Below are 24,787 nucleotides of genomic sequence, written 5' to 3'. Positions count from 1 at the left end.
ATTTAACAAAGACGCCAACGATAACATTGAAAGAGCTCCAAAATCCACAGTAGAGATGAATGTATGTGTCCCTAGGATCACAATAAGCTGCACACTCCACAAAGTGAGGCTTTATGGAAAAGTGGCCTCAGAAAACATGTTCCCCAAACAGCAAGTGGCAGACACCCTAAACACATGGAAGAATGTTCAATGGCCACCTTTTGAAATGTTATATGTGGCACAACCCCAACGTTTCCCATCGCAACCTTTACACAGAGAAACATGGTGGCAGCAGCATCATGCCGTGGGGCTGCTTTTAATTTATTCAGGACTGAAGGAAAGAGAGATGAAAGCAAATACAGGGCAATTTTTGAAGATAATCTGCTTCAAACTGCAGGAGATTTGACTCTGAGATGGAGGTCTACCTTAGACATGAGTGATCGTAAACATACCGCTACAGCTTCATCAGATTAGTTTAAGGGGAAACATTTCAATGCCTTGGAATGCTCTAGTCAAAGGCTGCATGATCTTTCATGGCACAAAGGATTTATTATAGTTTATGTCAGAAGCTGGTGTAAATTATAGGGCAAGTCTACTCCAGCTGGCTTAGATTATGGTACACAGGCTGCCAGGAGATGCTCCAAATGTATTAAGGGGTTGTTCAGCTTCGGATATTGATATTCTCTTCAAACAACTGATCAGCAGGGGTGGCAGGAGTCAGATCTGCATCAATCTGATATTGATGACCTAGCAATACTGGCATTTTCTAATAGACTGACGTATGAACCCCCCCCCCCCCCCCCCCGATATGTACAACTACTTCTTTGTTGATTCAGATCCTTCCATTAAAAGGAAATAAATACACACAAACATTTACACATATGAGACAACACATGAAAATGTGCAGGTAAGGTATGATTCTTCTGTTCATATACATATATATACACACACACACACACACACACACACACATACATACACACACATATACACACTAATCATGCAAACATGAACACTCACCAATGAATGAAAAATAAGGGCACAAACTAAAACCAGATTTTTTTTTTTGTATAAGGGCAGGGCAGAGAATATCCCTCTAAAATCAGATTCAAACAACTCCTTCTTATTAAACAGATACATCACAACAAACCGGTTCCGTGTTGAAACCTACGCTCTGCACCCTTACAGACGGAAATAAAAGTTGCAGGGCAATATCTTATCAATAGCTGGAAATCAGCAGGTGCTGCACAACAGGCTCTTTCTGTCTTAACTTGATCCTTTTTCTACAAAACTTTACAAAAAAAGTAAAGAAAAAACCCCAAACAACTAAAGCAGTTTTTCTTTTTGTTTTATGCATTAATCTCTTCCCAACGCAGCCATATTCTGTTTTTGCTTTTTCATTTTTTACTTCCTGCCTTCAAAGGTTAGATATTTTCCAGCTTTGCGGGACAAATTCTACTTTCTAATGGCATCATTTAATGAAAGAATGATTCATGCAATTTCATCACTTTTATGGGTTTTGTTTTTTACAGCATTAAACGTGTGGCAAAAATGACACATTTCCTTTATTCTGTGGCTCCGCATGATAACGACTATACCAAATTTATACTGTGCCACAAGTAATATTTACAGTTGGCAAAATAGCATGTGGATCTGAATACTTTTGTAATTGCATCTAATTAAAAATGTATTATAGCCAGTAAGTTATTCAATAAAATGTATCTGTATAGAGCCACCTGCTATTTGCTCCTTTTCTAACTTCTCTGTCCTACTCACTGAGATGGAGGCACATGCTCCGTTCCATCCTTCTACTGCCACCTGCTGCAGCAGACAGGACGCGCCCTCTGAGAAAGGACACGTCCCCTAAAGTGCACCTTGAAGTAAACCTAGCAGAACAATTACAGCAATTAAAGGGGACGTCTCTGGATACATGTGAGGTACAGGGCTGGTTCTAGCTTTGTTAGAAAGAGGTTGTCATTTACTACATGGTGTATGATTTTCATTTTTTTACATTAATCATGGGGTAAACCCCTTTATAAAACACTTCTGATAACAAAAAGTTATTTGCAATATCATATTGATACTTAAAATATTTATATTACCGTCTATGGAGCACCTGAGAGCTATTATTTTTTTGCGGGCCAACCTGTCGATTTTTGGGAAAGTGAAGTTTGGGCATTTAGATTTTTCCCATTATGGCATTCACAGTATGTGTTAACCCCTTCAGGACCCTGCCATTTTTCACCTTAAGGACCAGGCCATTTTTTGCAAATCTGACCAGTGTCACTTTATGTGATGATAACTTTAAAACGCTTTTACTTATCCAGGCCATTCTGAGAATGTTTTCTCGTCACATATTGTACTTCATGACAGTGGTAAATTTGAGTCAAAATATTTCATTTTTATTTATAAAAAAAAAATACAAAATTTACCAAAAATATGGAAAAATTCACAATTTAAAAAAAAAAATTTCTGCTTTTAAAACAGATAGTGATACCTCCCAAAATAGTTATTACTTTGTATTTCCCATATGTCTAATTCATGTTTGGATATATTTGTAAATGACATTTTCTTTCTTTTGGGACGTTAGAAGGCTTAGAAGTTTAGAAGCAAATCTTGAACTTTTTCAGAAAATTTCCAAAACCCACTTTTTAAGGACCAGTTCAGGTCTGAAGTCACTTTGTGAGGCTACATAATAGAAACCACCCATAAATGGCCACATTTTAGAAACTACCCCCCTCAAGGTATTCAAAACTGATTTTACTAACTTTCTTAACCCTTTAGGTGTTCCACAAGAATTATAGGAATGGGCAGATTTTGGTCAGATTTTCCATTTTAATCAATTTTTTTTCCAGTAACAAAGAAAGGGTTAACAGCCAAACAAAACTCAAGATTTATTGCCCTGATTCTGTAGTTTACAGAAACACCCCATATGTGGCCGTAAACTGCTGTACAGGCACACGGCAAGGTGCAGAAGAAAAGGAATAATTTTAAGTTGCCATGTCACATTTGAAGATCCCCTGATGCACCCCTATAGTAGAAACTCCCAAAAAACTCAATTTTGGAAACTATGGGATAAGCTGACAGTTTTGTTGGTACTATTTTAGGGTACATATGATTTTTGGTTCCTCTATATTACACTTTTTGAGAGGAAAGGTAACAAAAAATAGCTGTTTTGGCACTGGTTTTATTTTTTGTTTTCTACAATGTTCATCTGACAGGTTAGATCATGTGGTATTTTTATAGTCCAGGTTGTTACGGACGCGACAATACCAAATATGACTATGACCTTTTCTGGTGGTTTGTTTCAGTTTCACATAATAAAGCATTTTTGAAAAAGATGATTTTTTAGTGTCTCCATATTCTGAAATCCATAGTTTTTTTTTTGGGCAATTTTCTTAGGTAGGGTCTCATTTTTTGCGGGAAGAGATGACGGTTTGATTGGTATGATTTTGGGGTGCATATGACTTTTTGATCGCTTGGCATTACACTTTATGTGATGTAAGGGGACAAAAAAAATTGCTTTTTTGACACGGTTTTTATTATTATTTTTTTACGATGTTGACCATGTGGTATTTTTATAGAGCAGGACGCGGAGATACAGAGTATGTCTACTTTCGAAAAAATTATAATAATTTACATTTAACACAATAGAATCATTTAAAAAAATAAATAAATCATGTTATATAGTGTATCCATGTCTGAGAGCCATAGTTTTTTTATTTTTTGGGCGATTGTCTTAGGTAGGGGCTCATTTTTTGCGGGGTGAGATGACTGTTTGATTGGTACTATTTTAGGTTACATACTACTTTTTGATCACTTGGTATTACACTTTTTGTGATAAAAGGTGACCAAAAAAATGGCTTTTAGCACAGTTTTTATTATTAATTTTTTACAATGTTGACCATATGGGGTGGATCATGAGACATTTTTATAGAGCAGTGATACCTAATACATCTGTTTTTTTTTTTAATCAATTTTTTTTACAATTTTATATGTCTCTTTTTATGGGAAAGGGGCTTTTAATTGAAACAATTTTTTTTATTGTTAAAAACACTTATTTCACTGTTAATATTTTAGATTTTTGTCCAAATTATGGGTCTGATCCCTGTTTCAATGCAGCACAATACATCTGTATTGTACTGCATTGACTATCAGTGTATTACACATAGTAATACACTGATAGTTTGCCTATGAGACCCAGCAAGGGAGAACATCGGAGCAAAAAATACTCTTATGCTCATCTTAGAGCGGCTGCCTGGGTGAAAAAGGGGATATGTCCGGCTTCAGCTCTGGGCTGGGCAATTATGGCAAAAAAAAAATATTTTGCTTATTTAAACTTTATGTACAATTACCAATTATAATCTCTTTTTTTTTTTCTGTCTGTATATAGAGGAGGTGCACATATACATTAAAGGGAGGACTGAAGGAGAGTATATAATGTATATAGAGGGAGGCGTGGAGGGTATATTATGTATATTGATAGAGGAGTGGAGGAGGCTGTACAACGTACATAGAAGGAGAAGTGGAGTAGGGTATACAATGTATACAGAGGGAGGACTGGAGGAGGGTAAATAATGTATATAGAGGGAAGACGGTATGTAATGTATATACAGGGAGGACTGAAGGAGGGTATATAATGTATCTAGAGAGAGGACTGTATATGGATTGAAAGTGCTTTTCTGTTCTGTCTGTGAATGCCATGGTTCTAGAGTGTATTCTTATCCACATGGGTTTCAGTTTATACCTTGATCTTGATTCCAATCCCGATTCTGTGTCTTTGATCTGGTTTGCATGTGACCTTGATTTGGGTCTGTTTTGTGAGCCTGGGGTCTGGCAGGTCTATGCAATTCTAACTGCAGGTGCTGGACTAGGTTCCTACACTTAGCCAGCATAGGGATTGTCGACCAGTAGGGGACTGTTCTTTAGGATAGCTCGTCCACGCACGCAGGGACAGTGGTCGAGTGAGACTAGGTCTGCACTGTTCCCTACCCTTATGTGCAGGTTGATTCTGATTGTGTTTTTGTCTTGTGCCCTTTGTTTAGTAAAGCATTATTTTTGCATACTCTGTGTTCGTATGTGGTGCCTGCAAACGCTTGGGATATGTTCAGAGGTTCTCCTGAATACGACAATTGGGAGTACCGTGGGGGCATTATTATTGAGCACAAAATGGAGGGCACTGCTACTCTTGGGGAGCATTATCACTATTGGGGGTAATGTACGGGGCACTATTCCTATTGAGGGAAGTCTGTGAGCTCTATTATGGGGGGGGGGGGATTATCTATAAGACACATATTTTTGCAGTATTGGGTATGTGGGCAGCAAGGTGGGCAACAGTGTGACAATGTTTGTCCACCATGAAGGGGAAGATGATGGTAAAGTAAGGAACCTAAGATATCTGTGTGCCAAACTCTTCAGAGACAAGACATAGCTGAAAGGATGGTCTGGTCTAAATGTAGAATATAAGGAAAGAGAACATCTACATGAGAGGAGACGTCATTGCAAGTAAGAAGTATGTGGTCCAATTTTCTATTAAGAATAATTTTTAATTCATCATATTTTTCGAATGTTCAGCCCATATATCCGGCCAAGTTAGAGACCCCTGGGTTAAACAATCTTTGAAAGACTATAGATTATTTTAGTGCTTTCAATGACTAAACATATGTTTTATGATTTAATAGAAATAAGAACAATACTTATAAAAGAGAGACAAAATGCTAAAACAACTAAAAGTTATAATATAAAAAGGGAAAAAATAACAGGGGACATAACATTAGAATACTTTAATTAATTCATTGCTAGGAAAAAGTGTGGTTACTACTTGAATCTGGAATATAGTCCTGTAATCCTCCCACTAGATAGAATTAAGTTCAGTTTAGACAGACGCTTCCCTAAAAAAAACATGATCAAACGGTCGTATGTACCCCAAAATGGTACTTTTAAAAACGTTGGCAAAAACTAGGCCTCACACAGTTCTGTAGATGAAAAAAGAGTTATGACAGTCAAAATATGATGATGCAAATAATTTTTTAAACCTTTTTTTACTTATTTACATAACTATATCATTTGGTATCATACTGATCAGCAGAATAAGGGTACTTTCTCACTAGCCTTAGTCTTTACTGGTATTGAAATACGGTAAAGGGTCTCAATCCTGGAAAAAATGACATCAGTTTTGTCCTAATGCATTCTGAATGGAAAGCAATCCGTTCAGTATGCATCAGGATGTCTTCCGGTCCGTCCCTTGTACGGTATTTGACCGGACAAAATACTGCAGCTTGCAAGTCACCCGTACATACTAAATGGTAAAACACTTGGTAACACTGACATGGAAAAGGACCTAGGAATTTTAATAAACAGCAAACTAAGCTGCAAAAACCAGTGTCAGGCAGCTGCTGCCAAGCCCAATAAGATAATGGGTTGCATCAAAAGGGGCATAGATGCCCGTGATGAGAACATAGCCCTGCCACTTTACAAATCATTAGTCAGACCACACATGGAGTACTGTGTACAGTTCTGGGCTCCTGTGAACAAGGCAGACATAGAGCTGGAGAGGGTACAGAGGAGGGCAACTAAAGCAATAACTGGAATGGGGGGACTACAGTACCCTGAAAGATTATCAAAATTAGGGTTATTCACTTTAGAAAAAAGACGACTGAGAGGAGATCTAATTACTATGTATAAATATATCAGGGGTCAGTACAGAGATCTATCCCATCATCTAATTATCCCCAGGACGGTGACTGTGACGAGGGGAGATCCCCTGCATCTAGAGGAAAGAAGGTTTGTACACAAACATAGAAGAGGATTCTTTACGGTAAGAGCAGTGAGACTATGGAACTCTCTGCCTGAGGAGGTGGTGATGGTGAGTTCACTAAAAGAGTTCAAGAGGGGCCTGGATGTATTTCTGGAGTGTAATAATATTACAGGCTATAGTTACTAGAGAGGGGTCGTTGATCCAGGGAGTTATCTGATTGCCTGACTGGAGTCGGGAAGGAATTTTTTTTCCCCTTAGGCCCCTTGCAGACGAGCGTGTCCGGATGCGTTGCGGGAAAATGCGCAATTTTTCTGCGCGAGTGCAAAACATTGTAATGCGTTCTCTTCTGTCTTCTTCTTTGAGGAGCATCACTGCGTTCATCACATGGTCCATCACATGATCCATCACCATGGTGATGGATCATGTGATGAGTGCAGTGACGTCATCAAAGGTCCTATTCCTGTGCACAGCAAAGATGAAGACAGAAGAGAAGCCGGGCTGCGCGAGCAAGTGGATTAACATAATAATGATCGGGTCTCCATCCCGATCGTCTCCTAGCAACCATGCGTGAAAATCGCACAGCTTCCGCACTTGCTTTCGGATGCTTGCAGTTTTCACGCAGCCCCATTCACTTCTATGGGGCCTGCGTTGCAGGAAAAACGCAGAATATAGAACATGCTGCGATTTTCACGCAGCTCACAAGTGATGAGTGAAAACCAACGCTCATGTGCAAAGCCCCATAGAATTGAACGTTCACCTCACATATTGCACCCGCGCGGAAATCTCGCCTGTGTGAAAGCCGGGCCTTAAGTGTGGAAAATTGCCTTCTACCCCCAGAGTCTATTTTTGCCTTCCTCTGGATCAACTTGCAGGATAACAGGCCTAACTAGATGGAAGGATGTCTTTTTCGGCCTATGTAAAATCCCAGAATAATACCACACTTGCCAGATCGGCATTATTTTCCGTAGAGATGTATTAATGCCGGATCCGGTACCAAGTGTTCTGGAAATTGACGCATCGCCGGATCCGGTTTTCCGGTTTCACTTTTGATCTTTGAAAAAATGTAAATTCCGGATCCGTTATTCCGGATGATACGGATTGATACATCACTGGATACGTCTAATGGATCCGGAAAAAAAATCTATCCGTTTGTATACAGCTTGTCGGATCCGGCAGGCAGTTTCGTTGCCAGAACTGCCTGCCTGATTCTAACAACGCTAGTGTGAAAGAACCCTAAGTTTGTCACGTCATTTTTAGTACGCAGTAAATGCCTTAAAAAAAAAGCTCCAAAACCTATGGTGGAAGAACTGTCTTTTTTCAGTTTCGACCCACATTTTATTTTTAAACTTGGTCATGTGAGCAGAAAAGTAAGAAATGTATAGATTTACATGGCAGGGTCAGAGGGGATGGTGCATGACACAGGAATTCAGAGTGTGGCAAAGAACGAGTATCATGCATAATCGCTTTGCCGAAATTGCTTCTTTAATCAGATAAAATAAAACCCACAGAATTCCACAGGGCCTCATAAATTGCGCTGGCAACACAATACGCCGATAAACAATGGCAGGGACACACTGTCTTCCCCCCAGTAGTGCCTGTTGAGCATTTATTACTTGCCACGCCTCTTTTTAGGCTAGATTCATGTGAGCAACCACCAGAGGGCACTCTGTTCTAAGACCTGCAGTTATATTTATGATCAGCGCAGGGAAAAAAAAAAAAGAGAGAACCAAGCTGCCAGTTAATGACAGCACTCCGTTCTTTGGACAAAAAGCAGTGCCTTTTTTTAACTTCAGGGACCCAAACAGGCATGTCTGTGCTTTGATGGTTGGGGTCCACACACGTAGCTCCTGCCCGGTAGACTATGCACCTCTGCATTAGATTGAGCTTGAACCAGACAGACAAGGACAGCTGCCTATTTTAGTGATTTGCTTCTGAACTGTCTGATTAAGTTCCCAGCAATTCAATAACTGAACTCAGAGTACGCCACATTACAGTTGCCATGGAAACACAGTGCTGTCAGCAGGGACTACTGCTTCAAGCCAGGCCAGCTATGCAACAACAACAACGTATAGTTGCATTGAGCATCAACAACACAACAGCTAAATATCGAAAAACAAATATAAAAACCACTTTGTATTTTGCCTCCAACACCCCAAACACCAAAAAAAGTTACAAAATTGGCTAGATGTTGGACTATGCAGTCTCGTCTGCAGAGGAAGGTGGCTGGATGTTTGCCTTGCCCAGGTTAATGATACGACAGGATCCTGCACATTGACAAATCAAAACTGGGTGCTGTTAATTGATAACCGTTCCTTTGTTCATTCCCCTGCACCAGTGCCAAAAGGTTACAGAAAACATCACTTCCCCCTTAGGGGTGGGTAACAAAGGAGGAAAGCGCGGCTGCCGATTCGGTACTCACAGTACTGTCCTGCTGAAATGCTCGAAAATTCCCAAAGTGTGGTGGACTGTTTTCCTGCAGCTCACACTTATGTGGTGGCACAGTGAGGAAGGAGCTGTGGCTGCCTACAATTAATGTATGTTATAATGAGGAGTATAGTCAATAAAACACACACATTTCTAGTAAAGTTTAAGGGTACTTTCACACTTGCGGCAGAGGATTCCGGCAGGCAGTTCCGTCGCCGGAACTGCCTGCCGGATCCATCAAAACATATGCAAACTGATGGCAATAGTAAGACTGATCAGGATCCTGATCAGTCTTACAAATGCATTGAAATGCCGGATCCATCTTTCCGGTGTCATCCGGAAAAACGGATCTGTCATTTTTTTTTTTCGGTCTGCGCATCAGTCCTTGCGGTATTTTGAATGCCGGATCCAGCACTAATACATTCCTATGGAGAAAAACCTTATATAACTAAAACTAAGCATTAACTAGTGGTTCCTCTACACTCCCCACTGAAAAGTAAATGGAAAAAAAAAATCTAATATGCAGGAAAACATTAGGTTTGTTGTATTTGTGGACATGTTTCTGGGACTGTAGTCATCAGTTGTATATCATAAAGATCAGTACTCCTACTCTTCGTGACCACAGAGTAAACTTTGCTGGTTCTATTGAAGAAATATTTAAAAAGAACCTCCCAGCACAAAATCGGCCTCTACACCAAGGCTGTGGAGTCGGTCAGCAAAAGTTCTGTAGCTGAGTTTTCAACAACAAAAAAAGTTTGCATAATGGCTGTGCTTCCTTGTACAATCATAACTGCAGAGGAACAATCATTTAGGCTTCCCTAAAGTTTTTTTTCAGCCATCCCTGTTTCAACTGCACAGCTAGATGCATTTTACTCAGAAGCAGAGGGTGTCTCTAGTCTGCCAGCACCGTATGCAGTGACCTAATTTCCCTTACTTCCCACTATGTTTGTTTAGTTCTATGGAAGTTCTCAGAAAGCTGATAAGGAAGAATAAGGGCGGTTTCACACGAGCGGATGCCGTGCGTGACATCCGCTCCGTGGAAGAGTGCCAAGACCCGATGCAGACTGCAGAGGCACGGAGCATTAACATGACTGATAATGCTCTGTGCCTCTCTGTGACCTATTTACTACGAAAATCACAGTGACAACTATCAGTCATGTTACTGCTCCGTGCCTCTGCAGTCTGCATCGGGTCTTGGCACTCTTCCACGGAGCGGATGTCACGCACGGCATCCGCTCGTGTGAAACAGCCCCAAGTCACACAAAAAAAGGCAGGAGGCTCCTCTGATGTTTAGAAGCAGAGGTTTTATCATGCTCAAGATGTGGATTCAGGTGGATCCAGGCATTTTTTTTTTTAAATGAAGTGTTTTACAAATGTCCTAGTTACACCATGCTCTGCTAAATGAAATTGTATAATAGAACAGTGACTATTTAAACCACCTTTATTTGAATACAATCTCTGAAATGCCTGAAATATTCTAAATTCCTTAAAGTGAATTTATACTGAACTATGCATTTAATAGCTGGAAAACAATGTCATACACTTAATAATTTTAAGACATCTATGAATTTGTCTTCACAAAATGTCAGAAAAGCTATACATGTATGTCTAGGAAATACAGAGAATCATGTGCAAGTCTAAATGGGAATAAAAGAAACATTTAAAAAGTGCAGCTGTAATATTCATTGCTTGACAAGGGTTGTCTGGGACTAAATAACTTTTCATATATGCTTGCAGCCTTCCTCCTCTATGAAAAGATTCCTACTTACCTGCTATCTGTAGCTCTGGTCCAGCACACTGGCTCCTGCGTGATCTTCAGGTCCGTGGCCTGTTTACTTCTTTTGAATTCGGCAGTGACGTGTCCACCAAAGATACAACACCACTGAAGGCAGTTTCTGACAGAAGTAGAGCAGATATTCATGCTTGTGCCAGACAAATTTAACAAGCCACTGACCAGAAGAAGGACACACTGGAGCTGGCAGGAATTAATAAGTATGAATCTTTCCATAGCAGAGGCAGGCTGCGGGTAGCTGTGAAAAGTAACTTATTCCCAGACAACGCCTTTAATGCTGTCTTCCTGTTCTGTCTAGCAGTTCTGGGATGACTGCAGATATGCCCAGTAGTGAATGTCCTCCTCTGGTCATCACTACTGAGCAATTGCAGCACAGTTTCTGGTACTGTAACTAAGGGCAATTGAGCATCATGAAGATACAGAGTACAAGAGAAAGAGGAGAACACAGCAGAGATGAGAACTCATTTTCTATCATCACTAGAAAACCCTGCTTATCACTGTTTACAGTATAAGGTGCAGGGAAGAACACAGGAGAGATGAGAACTGATTATCTATTACCACTAGAAAACCCTGCTTATCACTGTTGATAGTATAAGGTGCAGGGAAGAACACAGGAGAGTTGAGAACTGATTATCTATTACCACTAGAAAACCCTGCTTATCACTGTTGATAGTATAAGGTGCAGGGAAGAACACAGGAGAGTTGAGAACTGATTATCTATTACCACTAGAACACCCTGCTTATCACTGTTGATAGTATAAGGTGCAGGGAAGAACACAGGAGAGATGAGAACTGATTATCTATTACCACTAGAACACCCTGCTTATCACTGTTGATAGTATAAGGTGCAGGGAAGAACACAGGAGAGTTGAGAACTGATTATCTATTACCACTAGAAAACCCTGCTTATCACTGTTGATAGTATAAGGTGCAGGGAAGAACACAGGAGAGTTGAGAACTGATTATCTATTACCACTAGAAAACCCTGCTTATCACTGTTGATAGTATAAGGTGCAGGGAAGAACACAGGAGAGTTGAGAACTGATTATCTATTACCACTAGAAAACCCTGCTTATCACTGTTGATAGTATAAGGTGCAGGGAAGAACACAGGAGAGTTGAGAACTGATTATCTATTACCACTAGAAAACCCTGCTGATCACTGTTCATAGTTTAAGGGACAGGGGAGGTGAGAACGTATTGCACCCGCACTAAATCCGGACCCATTCACTTCATTGGGACTATTCAGATGAGCGGTGATTTTCACGCATCATTGTGCGTTGCGTGAAAATCGCAGCATGTTCTATATTGTGCGTTTTTCAAGCAACGCAGGCCCCATAGAAATGAATGGGTCTATCTTCATTCAGCAAGATCTGCACTGATGTCACCGCGCTCACCACGTCATCAAAAGGTCCTTTTGCAGGTGCAAGATGAAGAAAGAAGACTATGCCTGCTGCGCGAACAAGAGGAAGTGGTGATTTAATATTTATTTTTTTTAGCCCCTCAAGCAACATTTTAGTAAGCATTCTGTATTAGGAATGCTAATATTTTGCTTCATAACCATGTTATAAGGGAAAATAATAAAATGACTAGAACACCTAACCCAACCCCGAATTTCAGTAAAGAAATCAAGGTTCGGGTCTGGGTACCACATTCAGTTTTTTCTCACGTGCGTGCAAAACACATTGCACTCGCTCGAAGAAAAAATGAACATTGGAACACAATCACAGTCAAAACTGACTGCAATTGCGTGCCTACTCTCGTGGTTTTCCCACATTGCACACGCGATTCATCCAGAGCAAATCCAGGACGCCCGTGTGAAAGAGGCCTAACAGTTGGCTCATGTTGTCTCCCAATGGTGTTCTTATATCATTCTTCTGAATACAGCGAAGATTATCTTTATTTACTGCTCCTGCTGAATGTAAATTAGAGGTTTAAAGTCAAGGAGGTTGGCATAGTCTTGCCTGAAGTTAAGGTTATCGAAATCCTGCCCCTTTCTCTTTTGTTCCCTAGCACAGGCAACATCATACTTTCCTTGTCTGTGCTAGAGTTCAGCAACTGAAGGTGAAAAAGAGCATTTGGGTGCAGCAACTTTGACTTCAAACCATTGATTAGCATACAGCAGGAGTGAATAATGAAGATTACTTAAGGCAATTGGATTTTCCAGAACCCAGGACAGCACGTAGAGAGAGAGAGGATCCGCCCTCTGAGACAGGAAACCTGCACAATAAAAAAGGCGTAGACTCTCCTCCACCTCAGTGTGAGTATCCAAGCATGAGAGAAATTCTGACAATTATAACCATATAACATTTCCTAATTATACTCTCCAATAAGAACCATTACCACAGTTTCTATAGAAATGTTTTTTTTTTTTTTATGCACACCCAAAACCAGAAAGGGAGGGAAATAAGGGTGCTGTCCTGGGTTCCTGAAGTAATCTTTATTTTTCCCGTACACCCAGGACAGCACGTAGAGAGCGAATTCACAGAGAAGACTTAGCGTGGGATGACAAAAGAAAGTACTTTCTTCCCAAAGGTCAGATCTGCAGGAGAAGAGAGATCAAGCCTATACAGGGAGTGCAGAATTATTAGGCAAGTTGTATTTTTGAGGATTAATTTTATTATTGAACAACAACCATGTTCTCAATGAACCCAAAAAACTCATTAATATCAAAGCTGAATATTTTTGGAAGTAGTTTTTAGTTTGTTTTTAGTTTTAGCTATTTTAGGGGGATATCTGTGTGTGCAGGTGACTATTACTGTACATAATTATTAGGCAACTTAACAAAAAACAAATATATACCCATTTCAATTATTTATTTTTAGCAGTGAAACCAATATAACATCTCAACATTCACAAATATACATTTCTGACATTTAAAAACAAAACAAAAACAAATCAGTGACCAATATAGCCACCTTTCTTTGCAAGGACACTCAAAAGCCTGCCATCCATGGATTCTGTCAGTGTTTTGATCTGTTCACCATCAACATTGCGTGCAGCAGCAACCACAGCCTCCCAGACACTGTTCAGAGAGGTGTACTGTTTTCCCTCCTTGTAAATCTCACATTTGATGATGGACCACAGGTTCTCAATGGGGTTCAGATCAGGTGAACAAGGAGGCCATGTCATTAGATTTTCTTCTTTTATACCCTTTCTTGCCAGCCACGTTGTGGAGTACTTGGACGCGTGTGATGGAGCATTGTCCTGCATGAAAATCATGTTTTTCTTACCTTGCAGACTTCTTCCTGTACCACTGCTTGAAGAAGGTGTCTTCCAGAAACTGGCAGTAGGACTGGGAGTTGAGCTTGACTCCATCCTCAACCCAAAAAGGCCCCACAAGCTCATCTTTGATGATACCAGCCCAAACTAGTACTCCACCTCCACCTTGCTGGCGTCTGAGTCGGACTGGAGCTCTCTGGCCTTTACCAATCCAGCCATCTGGCCCATCAAGACTCACTCTCATTTCATCAGTCCATAAAACCTTAGAAAAATCAGTCTTGAGATATTTCTTGGCCCAGTCTTGACGTTTCAGCTTGTGTGTCTTGTTCAGTGGTGGTCGTCTTTCAGCCTTTCTTACCTTGGCCATGTCTCTGAGTATTGCACACCTTGTGCTTTTGGGCACTCCAGTGATGTTGCAGCTCTGAAATATGGCCAAACTGGTGGCAAGTGGCATCTTGGCAGCTGCACGCTTGACTTTTCTCAGTTCATGGGCAGTTATTTTGCGCCTTGGTTTTTTCACACGCTTCTTGCGACCCTGTTGACTATTTTGAATGAAACGCTTGATTGTTCGATGATCACGCTTCAGAAGCTTTGCAATTTTAAGAGTGCTGCATCCCTCTGCAAGATATCTCACTATTTTTGACTTTTCTGAGCCTGTCAAGTCCTTCTTTTGACCCAATGGAAAGGAAGTTGCCTAATAATTATGCACACCTGATATAGGGTGTTGATGTCATTAGACCACACCCCTTCTCATTACAGAGATGCACATCACCTAATATGCTTAATTGGTAGTAGGCTTTCGAGCCTATACAGCTTGGAGTAAGACAACATGCATAAAGAGGATGATGTGGTCAAAATACTCATTTGCCTAATAATTCTGCACGTAGTGTAATGTCTGAAAAAGGTGGAAGGAGAAGACCACGTTGCCGCTTTACAGATGTCCTCAATAGAGGCATTACCCCTCTCCACCCAGGAGGATGCTACTGCTCTGGTAGAATGTGCTTTAACTCCCTCTGGAGCCAGGAGACCAGAGGAAGTGTAGGCCAAATAAATAGCGGACGTGATCCACCTTGCAATTGAAGATTTTGTAGCTGCTTTCCCTCTGTTGATTCCCTGGAAGAGAATAAACAGAGAGGAGGACTTCCTCCATTCTTTAGTGCGTGCAAGATAATGAATCACGGCCCTCCTAACATCTAAAACAATGGAGTGTCTCTTCCTCCCTATTTTTTGGGATCCTGTAAAAAATGCCGGGAGAACAATGTTCTGAGGTATGTGAAATTTTTCAAACTACTTTTGGAAGGATGGCAGGATCTGGTTTTATTAGAACCCTGTGTTCCAAAATGTTGGTATACAGAGGATTAGCCGAAATGGCCTGGATCTAATTAACTCTTCGAGCGGAAGAAATGGCTACTAACAGACATAGCTTAAAGGTTAAGCACCTAACAGAAATTTCTTCTAAGGGCTCAAAGGGAGGCTTAGTCAAAGCACCTAATACTAGGTTCAAATCGCACCTTTTTGTTGTTGACTATAGTGAAAAGGTCTATTGCTGGACAACCCCACAGAACTGAAATCTGTTTGAAAACCCTTTAGATTAAACTCCACTCTGCCTGGTGACCGGGAATGCGCACTGAAATTGATAGGAAGTTTTCTTCTGCGATAATTAGTAACTTCTGGGCTTCTATTATTAGACTCCAGCTTCTTGTGCCCCCTTGTCTGTTGATATAGGATACTGTTGTTTTGTTATCCAACATTACCCTTATATTTGACCCTCTCACTCTCGGGAGAGCTGCAGATAGGGCTTTCCGTACCGCCGTTAATTCCTTGAGGTTCGAAGAGCTCTCTTTCTCTCTCTTTCTTCCCAACTGCCCTGAAGGTAGCATCCCTGAACGTGAGGCCCCCCCCCCAACCTGATGGGCTTGCATCTGTTGTTAGGCAAACTAGATTTTCCAGCTTTCAAGAGAGGTCCTGATTTAGAGTCCTTCTTTTTTAACCGCAAAGTCAGACTCTGGGGGGTCTGCTCCTAGATCTTTAATTTTTCTTCCAATGGAATTCTTCCCTTCTCCCAAAAGGAGAGAATCTCCCATTGGAGAGTCCTTGTATGAAATTGAGCCCATCCTACAGCTGGGATGCAGGCTGACAGGGACCCCAGGATCAACATTCCCCCCCCCCCCTTTAGAGAAATCACCTGATGGTGAAATAAGCTCGAAATCAAGGAAAGTACCTTCTGAATCTTTTGTTCTGTTAAAAAAGACCTCTGGACCCTTGAGTCCAAAATAAGACCCAGAAATACCCGAGTCTGAGATGGGGAAGGTCGAGATTTTTCTCTGTTCAATATCCATCCTAATTCTGCCAAAATCTGAAAAACCACCGACACTGCCCAGTCTGCATTTCTCTTCCGATTTTTCTATAATCAAAAAATCATCTAAATAAGGAGCAAAAAGAATGTCCTGTTCTCTTATATGGGCGCTCATCTCGGCTACAATCTTTGCAAATACTCGAGGAGCCATGGATATGGCCTGGAACTGTAGGTCTAATATCTTTCCTTTTATCTCTACTGCCACTCTTAGAAACCTCTGATGTTCCTTGCAAACTAGTACGTGGTAGTATGCATCTTTTAGATCTAAGACATTAAACAAGACGGGAAAAGCAGGTTTACCACTGATTTTATTGATTTCATTTTGAACTTGTTTAGATTTAGGTACAGATTTAATTTTTTTTTTAGTTTAAAATGGTTCTGTAAGAGCCATCCGGCTTTTTCACCAGAAATAAATGGGAGTAAAAACCTTTTCCTTCCTCTTCAAGCGGTACTGGAATTAGAACACCTTTGTTTAACAATTTTAGGACTACTTCCTCCATGGCTGAAGCTCCTGCTTTTGATGTGTGTATCTTTGTCATCAGAAATTTGTCTGGAGGATGAGAACGAAAATCTAGCTTTGGACCTGATTTGATGATATCCAGGACCCAGGTGTTGTTGGAAATCTGGGCCCAGGCAGGAAGAATTTTTTTTTTTTAACCTTTCCCCTACTTGATTCCTGGTGTCATTGGGGGTCTGACTTCTTTTTATCACCTCCAGATTGATTAAAGAAGAAACCTCTCCCTTTTCTTTGGTTTCTGAATCTATTTTCTCTTTCTCTTTTATCTTTATCCCTATTCCCTTTGAAGGGACGAAAGGAACGATTTGTTCTACCCGCAAAAGAAGAGAAATAAAATAAACCCGGAAATTTTTTCTTGTTATCTACTGCTTTTTCAAGTAATTCATCTAACGCTGATCCAATCAAAAATTCTCCTTCACATGGAACTGCACATAGCTTCTGTTTAGAGGGAAGATCTCCCTTCCAGTTCTTTAACCACAGGGCCCTAAGAGATGAATTAGATAACGCAGAGGATCTTGCAGCTAATCTGACAGAGTCTGCTGAAGCATCAGCTAGAAAATCCGCCGACTTCTTAATAGTCTGCAGAGAGGCAAGAATGTCCTCCCTAGGAACCCTATTGCAAATCTGATTCTCAAGTTCAGAAAGCCAAACAATCATAGATCTTGCCGCACAAGTAGAAGCAATTCCTGGCCTAAAAGGAGGAAGTAGATGCTTCCCATGCCCTCTTAAGAAATGCTTCTTCCTTTTTGTCTAAGGGATCTTTTAAGACTCCTTTGTCCTCAAATGGTAACACTACCTTCCTGGACACCTTAGAGATCGCGACAACTATTTTTGGAGCTTTATTCCACGTTGCGGAAGCATCCTCTTCAAGGAATAATTTCTCTTAAGATTTTTGGTGATAAAAACTCTTCTATTTGGTCTTTTCCATTCTCCTTTTATCAAACATTCTTGTGAATTGGGAAGGTTTTATGCTTTCTGGATTCCAATCCACCGAACATAATGTCCTGCATAGACCTAGGCTCCTTAGCTTCTTCAATCCCCATAGTAGATCTTATCGCTTTCCTTAGCCTATCTACATCTTCAACAGGAAAACACGGTCTTCCTCCTTCTATTTCTTCATCAGAAGAGGAGCTCAAGGAAACATCAGAATATTTTACAGATTTTTCCTCCTCGGAAGCTGAAGAATCCTGAATTAAAGGGGAACTGTGGCGGCCGTGTCTACGGCACTTAACTGGCGTAGCTTTTTTGTTGGCTATAGAAGAACTAACTTCCGATTTCACTAAGGCTTGCAAACATTTGTAAAAGGAAGGCGACTCTTCAGCCACAGTCCTGTCAATACAAGACTGATACACTCTCTTGTTCCAATCTCATGGGAAAGCAGCCTTAAATAAGGCACATTCCATGTTCCTTCTTTTAGACACTGCTTTTTTTGGCCTAACCTATAATATTAAAACAAAAGAAATACCATAAGAATATGACCCCCATTAATCTATTAGACTCACCCATTTACTCAGGTACCGGGGTGGGGGTAGGAGTGGATTCAATATCTTCTGCCAATTTGTCCTCCTCCATGACACTGGACCTCTCTGGCAGTCGAAGAGCTCTCTTCCTCCAAAAAGAATGTCCTGTGAGCAAAGGACGCCACCAACACAGACTTTAATGCAGGGCTTTACTATTATCCCTGGGCGCCCTCCGGTATCTTTGCTCACTAAGTTATAGTAGGCAGAGATTTCAGTCACTAAGTTATGGTAGGCGGAGTCTGCCCTTGTTCTGCTGTAGCGCTGGTCAATCGCATTGCAGAGCTCACAGCCTGGGAGAAAATAACCTCCCAGGCTGTGAGCTCTGCGCTGTGATTGTTTTAAACCTATATAAATACTGAATTGGTAGTTGTAATTACGAACACTATCACAGAAGTCAACTACCTAAAATTTAACTTTTAATCAAAAATCAGCTAAAAGATACACATATATAATCCCTCACTTGGGGATTGATAGACAAACAGAAGACATGCACAGAAAAAATAGAGCCATGTTAAGGACCAGGTCAAGGAGGGCCAATCTCGTGATATGGTGGGGCCAGACACACATGGGTCACTAAATGTATCCCTGTGATGTCCCTGTGTTATTCTCAGCCCGGAGATGATCCCTGATGGTGGGAACACTCCGTCCCCGTGCCTAACCTAATTGTCCTTGGAAAGCCCTAATCTCAGAGAAAGACCCATATGGATGTCCAGGTCCTGAGATATCCGCTATACAAACAAGTAATGTCCTATCGGACAATCCAGAAAGATATCTGGATGAAAAAACAGAGTCACAACTTATACAGATGCCTACAAAGTGGCGCTCTGAAACAGGGTCTCGACGCGTTTCCCCTCAACTATATGGTTCATTAGGAGACCAGTAACATTATGATAGGTTATGATAAACACACAATGTATAGAAAATAAGTTGCTTTGTAGATCAAATGGCAACTGGTTTTTCAAAACAGTGACCGCACCAGGACTTAATCCATATAAATGGTCAGACCAACCAAAATAAAGAAAAACCAAAATAACTGGGGCACCTCCATGCGGCACCGCACTGTCTGAATTAAAACAGAACAACTAACATCGCATAGAAGGACCATTGATAATGATAAGGTACCTTATCATTATCAATGGTCCTTCTATGCGATGTTAGTTGTTCTGTTTTAATTCAGACAGTGCGGTGCCGCATGGAGGTGCCCCAGTTATTTTGGTTTTTCTTTATTTTGGTTGGTCTGACCATTTATATGGATTAAGTCCTGGTGCGGTCACTGTTTTGAAAAACCAGTTGCCATTTGATCTACAAAGCAACTTATTTTCTATACATTGTGTGTTTATCATAACCTATCATAATGTTACTGGTCTCCTAATGAACCATATAGTTGAGGGGAAACGCGTCGAGACCCTGTTTCAGAGCGCCACTTTGTAGGCATCTGTATAAGTTGTGACTCTGTTTTTTCATCCAGATATCTTTCTGGATTGTCCGACAGGACATTACTTGTTTGTATAGCGGATATCTCAGGACCTGGACATCCATATGGGTCTTTCTCTGAGATTAGGGCTTTCCAAGGACAATTAGGTTAGGCACGGGGACGGAGTGTTCTCACCATCAGGGATCATCTCCGGGCTGAGAATAACACAGGGACATCACAGGGATACATTTAGTGACCCATGTGTGTCTGGCCCCACCATATCACGAGATTGGCCCTCCTTGACCTGGTCCTTAACATGGCTCTATTTTTTCTGTGTATGTCTTCTGTTTGTCTATCAATCCCCAAGTGAGGGATCATATATGTGTATCTTTTAGCTGATTTTTGATTAAAAGTTAAATTTTAGGTAGTTGACTTCTGTGATAGGGCTGCGCTGTGATTGGCCAGCGCTACAGCAGAACAAGGGAAGACTCCGCCTACCATAACTTTGTGACCGAAGATACCGGAGGGCATAGCGGGAGAACGGAGCGGCGTCCAGGGATAATAGTAAGTGCAGTGAGATCCCCGGGCGCCACTCTTCATGTCTGTATACTTAGTTCACATTGTCATAATCGGTGAAAGGTCCTCTTTAAATCTCCCGCGTGCACTTGATACGTCTGACAAATGCATTGAAATACTGGATCCGTCTCTCCGGAAAAAAACGGATCCAGTCTAAAAAATTTTTTTTGCATTTTTAAAGGTCTGCGCATGAAAGCCGGATCCGTTTTGCCTGAACACTTAATGGTGGATCCGGCACTAACACTTTTCAATGTAAATTAATGCCGGATCCAGCAATCCGGCAAGTGTTCAGTATTTCTGGCCGGAGAGAAAACTGCAGCATGCTGCGTTATTTTCTCCGTCCAAAAAACACAAGAGGGACTGAACTGATGCATCCTGAATGGAATGCTCTCCATTCAGATTGCATTAGGATAAAACTGATCAGTTTTTTTCCGGTATTGTGCTCCTGTGACGGAACTCAATACCGGAAAACAAAAAACCGCTAGTGTTAAAGTACTCTAAAAGCATATATGACATTTTCCGCTTTATAAGACTTTAGAAGAAAAAAAATCTTGAGTCTTATAAACAGCAGTCAGGGAGACTCTCTTCCTGCCTGACTCCAATCTGTATGATCAGTGGCAGCAGGAAGCAGGGCCGGCGTCAGCACCCGGCATGCCCGGGCCCAAGCGCTGCTATGAGCACTTCCATCAGTACAGAAATGGGTTATAAAAAACTAAAGGAAAAATTGTTGGAGAGCGGTTACCCGAATTAAGCCCTTGAATTAGCTATGGAAAAAGCTGGAAAAATTTTCCACCAAGATCTATTAAAGGAGGAATAATAAAAGAAAAGGGAATAATAAGAGAGATAAAAAGATTTGTCTTTTCCTTTAGATATAGCCCGATGGCAGAAAATATATGTAAAATAATACAGAGGAATTGGGATATCTTGAACAGAAATAGTAACCCCGAAGATTACACGAAAAATAGACCGATAGTAGCATTCAGAAGAAGCCATACTATAAAAGACATGCTAGTGGACATGTAGAAAAGAAGAACAAAAATTGGTTACAAGATAGGAGACCAAAAGAAAACTTTAAATGTGGAAACTGCCTTCTGTAGGTACAATGCTCAAAACAAAATCCTGCATTTCGGGGGTATTTACCACAAAGTTAATAGTTTCATAACTTGTAAAAGCACATAAGGTACATTGTATATCTGGAAATGTGTCAATGTGGATGATTTTATGTGGGTAAAACCATTAGATTTAGTCTCTATGAAAGATTTAGAGAACATTTGAACTCTGTTAAATCTGGAAAACGATGCCCGAGATTGTAAGGGAAGCACACGGAGGAGCTTTTCAGGTATTGAATATGTACCTCCTCCACAAGGTGGTGATAGGCACTGCCTGCTATTACAAAAAGAGGCGAGATGGACCATTCGATAAGAGCTTTGGGTCCATTGGGCTTAAAGGATAAAAATGACCGCAGCATTTTTCTCTAGAGAGTTATTAATATTTGTGCTAGCGAACTGTTGATTACTGTTGCTTGTTTTTAAACGCTAGATATACACACTAGTATATATGCTGCATTGCGATGAAATCGGTTTCTTTGATTACCATAATAATGGTGCAGGGCAGCATATAAAATGAGCACCTGTGGGACGTAACTACGTCAGTGGCCAGAAGAAGCGCAATATCGTGAAACGGCCGTCGCCTTTGACTGCATGAAAGTTTGTCCGCCCCTGCCATGTATCTATATGTCTGTTTAGACGAATAAAGGATTCTTATTCTACAAATGGTGAGTGCCGCCTTGCTTATACACTCTATATTTGAGCTGTGCATTACAAGCTCCTGTGCTGCGGAGCTTCAGACACGCCCCCTCCTCACTCCAGCAGGGCAGGACATCTTGCCTGACAAGCTTCAGACACGCCCCCTCCTCACTCCAGCAGAGCAGGACATCTTGGCGTTGGCGTTATCCAGTCATCGCATGTAGGCGTTATCCAGTCACGGTATGTTGGCGTTATCCAGTCACCGCATGTTGGCGTAATCCAGTCACCGCATGTTGGCGTAATCCAATCACCGCATGTTGGCGTAATCCAGTCACCGTATGATGGCGTTATAAAGTCAATGTAAAGTAGGGTTGTTTCAAGTATCGAATTTTAGATACCCAATCGATACTTTTGTCTGGTATCAACCTCAATTGCCTTTTTTCGATACTAGGCTTTGCTATTGCGCAGTCTAATATCGGAGAACAAGGAGCACGCTGCTCCAGCGTGCTCCGTGTTCTCCTCAGAAGCACATGGGATAAGGAAGCAGTCTCTCCCTCCCCCCTGTGCTGCTGCTGGCGCCGCTGTCACCAATGAGGAGAGAGGGGGGGGGGGGGGGCGCACTTCACCACCAATGAAAGTAAACGTTTATTACAAATCCAGGACGCGGGTGCTGGTAGGGAGCTGCGATCAGCGGCAGTTAACCCCTCAGGTGCATCACCTGCCTCCTGTATTAAATGTTAATTATCATTGGTGGCGCAATGCGCCCCCTCCCCTCAACCCCCCAGTATTAAAATAATTGGTGGAACAGTGCGCCCCCTCCCCCCAACCCCCCAGTATTAAAATCATTGGTGGCGCAGTGCGCCCCCTCCGCTCAACCCCCCAGTATTAAAATCATTGGTGGCGCCCAATCCCAGGACTCATCTCAGGTGAATTTACATATGTATCAAATCGTTTTTTTCTTTACATAATAAAAGCACACAGAGCTATGGGGGCTGGGTATTGCGGATGTGCTAGCGGCCATCTAGCAAACCATGTCCTCAGCTCTATACACAAAATCCCGGTGACAGGGTCCCTTTAAGCTGAAACCAATGACACAAGCACACAATTATGAAAAATGAAATTGAAGTTTGGAGATGTTAAAGTAAAACAAGGAAATGAAAACAATTTTCCTAAATGAGGTCAAAATGGTGATTAGCCTTTTCAAAATTACTAGCAAATTTCCAGGGACAAAAATGCACACAAAAAGTAAAACGTTTTATAGGTAGAGCATGGCTCTATTCACATTATCGTGAATGACTTCCGTTCATAGTGGAGCCATGAAAGCTATGCTATTTTCAAATGAATCCAAACAATTCCTGGTGAATTATCTTGAAATAAGGTAAACCAAGGCAAGAACAGCAAAGTTCTTTTGTTGTCAAAAACACTAAGTCAAAAACTGCGACATGGGAAAAATGTGCAACTTTTCTAATCACTTGTTAAATCAGAAAAAAATGACTATAAAGAAGCATTACTGCAATACACATTAACCCTTACGATAGTTTTTTCTTTTTCTTTTTTCTTCCTAGTCTTCCTGGAGCCATAATTTTTTTATTTTTCCATTCACATATCCATATAAGGGCTTGTTTTTTGCAGAAAAAAGGTGTACTTTCTAATGCAACTATTTAATATTGCATACAATGTAGTGGGAAGCGGGGGAAAAAATTCCAAATGATACTACATATATATAGGTTTTATATGTCTAAATACTGTTAAAAAAACTGCAAAAAAAATATTTTTACATCACCATATTCTGAACCCCATCCCTTTTTTTATAGTTATGTCTACTGAGCTGTGTGGTGGCTCATTTTTTGCAGGACAAGCTGTAGTTTTTATTGATACTATTTTGAGGTGTGTCTGACTTTTTGATCACATTACTTTTATTGCGTAAGAGAAGCGATGAAAAAATGGCAAATCAGCCTTTTTGATACTTTTTTCCTTTACGCCATTCGCTGCATTGGAAAAACATTTTTTATATTTAGAGTAAATCTTTTTTATTGGTGTTTTCAATGATTGGCCAAGTAAGCCATATTTTGCAAAATTAGAAAAAGTAACCATATACGCCTATACAATAGGCTTGCTGAAAAAACATTCAAATACATCAATGGTTTGCAGTTTATGCAATAGTATAAGAGCATGGTCCTCAACATTCGGACCTTAATATCAAAATATAAAGGGTAGAAGGGGGTGAGGGAAGACCAGGAAGGAAAGAGGGGGGGAGTGAGGCAGTCTAATCTCAGTTCGTCCTGATTCAAAGGGCCCTTCTATCTTGGTCATATTGCTACATTCATGTTTCAATTCAGGCCTAGTAATCTTCTATAGTTCAGGGTGAATAATTAGAATTATTGAGCCATGGGCTCCAAGTGAGCAACCTAGATTTCAACGGTAGAATAGAGGCAGGTATTAGGTTTTCATACCTACAGGATTTGTTAATCTCTAGAATAACCTCT

General features: G+C 40.9%; 1 protein-coding gene across 5 annotated transcripts in view; it reads right to left on the bottom strand.

Moving 5' to 3' along the window:
- Nucleotides 1–24,787, bottom strand: part of JAK2 (Janus kinase 2) — a 327,031-nt gene that overhangs the window by 133,497 nt on the left and 168,747 nt on the right. The window lies entirely within an intron of this gene.

Source organism: Bufo gargarizans, chromosome 1 (assembly GCF_014858855.1).
Source record: "Bufo gargarizans isolate SCDJY-AF-19 chromosome 1, ASM1485885v1, whole genome shotgun sequence".
Classification (NCBI taxonomy): Eukaryota; Metazoa; Chordata; class Amphibia; order Anura; family Bufonidae; genus Bufo; species Bufo gargarizans.
This window is presented reverse-complemented; position numbering and strand designations above follow the sequence as displayed.